Below are 3268 nucleotides of genomic sequence, written 5' to 3'. Positions count from 1 at the left end.
TGTTCGAGCTTTAGTTCTGATTTCACTTTTGCTATGTATTACCGATAATTGTAATTTGTAACATGTGAACTTTCATTAATAAAAGGGTTATTTGATGAAAATAATCCAAACTATCACTGATCTGCTCAAAATATTTCAAGCTGTGACACCCTACTTATTTAGCGTTATCTAATTACTTAAATGCGTAATTTCTACAGAAAAACTGGTAGGATATGTTTGTAAATGGTTCAACTAGTCCAAAAACCTGCAATTTCAAAAAAATTTCTAACTAAACCATTCACAACCAATTCCAACTCAAGAAGAGTGTCATAACCCTGCAACAGCTGATAAACTAACTTACGTATATAACTAAAGGCGCGGAAATATAAGGATACAAACCAAAAATAGAAAGGGAGACATATGTCCCTTCAAATTATATACAAACCAAAAGTGTAAAAGGTTTACTAATAAAATAGCCAAAACTAGGTCCAAGGTTCCTTGCTCACTAGCTCGTCTGTGACCCCAACAAAGCGTCAACAACCTGTCAATCGCATTTTATACAAACACGAAAGCCACAATTCAGTGGGGAGTAACTTCGAGTCCTCCCAGCCACGAATCGTCAAAATTAATGTAACATGAAAACAATTTGATAAACCATTTACTTATCATGTATTCTAACAAATGACCCCTAAACTGATCCAACTAACTATCATGTGAATCATATAACAAATTGTAATCCAAACTCTATCAACCATAGCCGGCTTGCATCTCACCTTCTATGATTCATAGAATCATCAAACAAGAAAGGGCAATATATCAAAGACAGGCATAAGTTCTTAGCACCGTCAATAGTCACTTTGTAACTCAAGTCTATACCACGAGGTAGGGAAGGTAATCGAACCGGTATCTTGGCTCAGCGGTTACTATTAAGAAAACATGGCCAAGAGACAATACAACCCTGACCTAAAATCTGCAAGAGACCTAGACATGCGGATACACACCACCGCACCCAAGACTCACAACTTTTTTAAAACAAAGTGAAGTGAGTACCCTAAGGACACCACCGAAGGGTTGGCTAGTACTTAAGCTGACCCCATACTATCAAAATTAGTACCTGAGGTCATGCCCCAACTTGGATAAACATCCACTAGTCAGGAACACAAAGGCTATCAAGCAGTGAACATATACTCGTCAAAGACTATAAAGACCTATCTATGATGAAGGCCGAAATACTCACCTAGGACCTAGTCACAGCTAGTCCCAGCTTGAATATTTTAGCCCACACCACCCAAGACTCACCACATAAGTCAAGTAAGACACCCACTTAACCTTAAGAGGGCAAAAAGTCCTACTTACCAACATAAATTCTAACATTCTATCATGTGAAAGCTATATAAATGTCTATTTACAAAGATACAATCCCAACAGTTCCTCAATAAGAATTCAATACTAACTTCCAATTCTAGCAATTTTAACAATATTAAAGGCTTTAGGGGAATCTAGGGCCATTACTACAAAATAAGAAGCTATTTAAATTCAACTAACTAAATAAGAAGCTATTTAAATTCAACTAACTACACATGTGAAATAGAGATATAATAAATGGCCTAAAACAAGAAAAAGGCCGATTATCTAAATCATTCAACCGAATTTTTACCCGCAACCCCAGCCCCTGCGACAGTGCACGGGTCAAATTGCGGCTGACCAATCACTCAATTAACTGACATCGCATCAGTCAAAGGGACTAAGGCTCAGTTTTCGGCACAATCAACAAAACATTACATTTATCGCTATAAAATTCATTTTGTAAACTATCCTAACATGTGATAACTATTAATATAAGCACAATTTTACCATTAACATATTTTTTTATTACTAGAATGATTCAATTCAAATGACTACCCTTTTGTTACTTATTCTATTCTAATATTAATTAGCCCGAAAAGACCAAGATTGTACGAAAACCCGCGAAACAAGCACGGACCGACCCGGGCCAACCCCAAGACCGGCCGGGGCTGCCGTGGGCCTGCCGGCTGCTGTCGGGCCCGCTGCCGCACCATTTCTCCTCTTTTTTTTTCATTTTTATACATTATAAGACCGTCTGAACATTAATTAATCGTCCCAAATTCAATTTTGATAATTTAAACTAACAAAAGGCATAATTTAAGCTAACATTTGACATGCATGCAACCATTCTAAACATGTGAAAATTTCTACACCAACAAAAATCACCAAACATACAAAAATCAAAAACATGTGACGATCTTTCGTCGAGTAACTCGAAATATGTTACCTTAAGCTAGAAAATGAGCAATTAGCACCTTGAAAACCCAAACCCTAACGACACTAGCCGCTATCCTCTATAATATACGAGTCCCCGAACTCGTCTTCCAATCCTTCACCTAAATAAACAATTAAAACACAATAATTAAGCAAAAATACCGAATTTCCGAAAATTGGTCTTAAAATAACTTAATGAAAACTGAAATTAGAACATACTAAGTTGTAGATCGTGGCGAGGGGATTCCGGAAAGGTAAATTTCGCGAAAAACGGACAAGAAACGAAGGATTTATGGCGATTTTAAGCTTGAATTGGTAAAAATGGTGTTTGGAAATGTTTTAGACGATTGAAGAAGATGAACAAAGGCCAAAAATCAGAAAAAGAAAGGATAGGGGAAAGGGGAGCCGTGTAAGAGGAAAAGAAAGGACGGGATTCGGGTTTGAGTCGGGATTTTTCGAGTTGGTTTTGACTCGTTTCGATAATAATTAAATCCGTAAGTCAAATGCAAATTCCGTCAAGTCCAAAGTCTTTAAACACGAGATTACAAAAAAATTGAGTATTCATACGACCCATTTCCAAATTCGTTTACCCAACGTTCAAACGAATTGTCATTTTCCCCCCGATACGCCCTTATTTCGAAATAAAAAATTTTTACACGGTTTAAACTATTTTTAAACGTTTCAAAACTATCAAAATAAATACTTTTCTTCAAAATATAATAAAATTATATTTCTTTGAATTATTTTTACTTTAAATACATTATTGTCAAATTTTACTTGATTAATTAATTATTTTCGAAACATATTAACGGTCCGAAATTTACGGGGCGTTACAATCACCCCTCCTTTTAAAAAGTTTCGCCCTCGAAACTTAGAAGGAGAAATTATAGTTATAAGAAAATATAGGTATCTTTTCAATGAAACGGTGATACTCTTGTTGATCAGACAAGAACATCCATATTCATATCAAGATATAAAAATATTTCTACACCAATAAATGAGAAAATCC

General features: G+C 35.6%; 1 long non-coding RNA gene across 1 annotated transcript; it reads right to left on the bottom strand.

The window, feature by feature from the left end:
- Positions 1–202: 202 nt before the first annotated feature.
- On the bottom strand, positions 203–2621 carry LOC141615426 (uncharacterized). Its single transcript, XR_012529849.1, has 3 exons — positions 2479–2621; positions 2273–2381; positions 203–520 (listed from the first exon to the last, which is right to left on the bottom strand). It is a non-coding gene; the product is annotated as an uncharacterized LOC141615426 (long non-coding RNA).
- Between the last annotated feature and the right edge of the window lie 647 nt (positions 2622–3268).

This window comes from Silene latifolia, chromosome 11 (assembly GCF_048544455.1).
Source record: "Silene latifolia isolate original U9 population chromosome 11, ASM4854445v1, whole genome shotgun sequence".
In the NCBI taxonomy this organism is placed as follows: Eukaryota; Viridiplantae; Streptophyta; class Magnoliopsida; order Caryophyllales; family Caryophyllaceae; genus Silene; species Silene latifolia.
The sequence above is the reverse complement of the archived record's forward strand: the minus strand, read 5'-3'. Positions and strand labels throughout refer to the sequence as shown.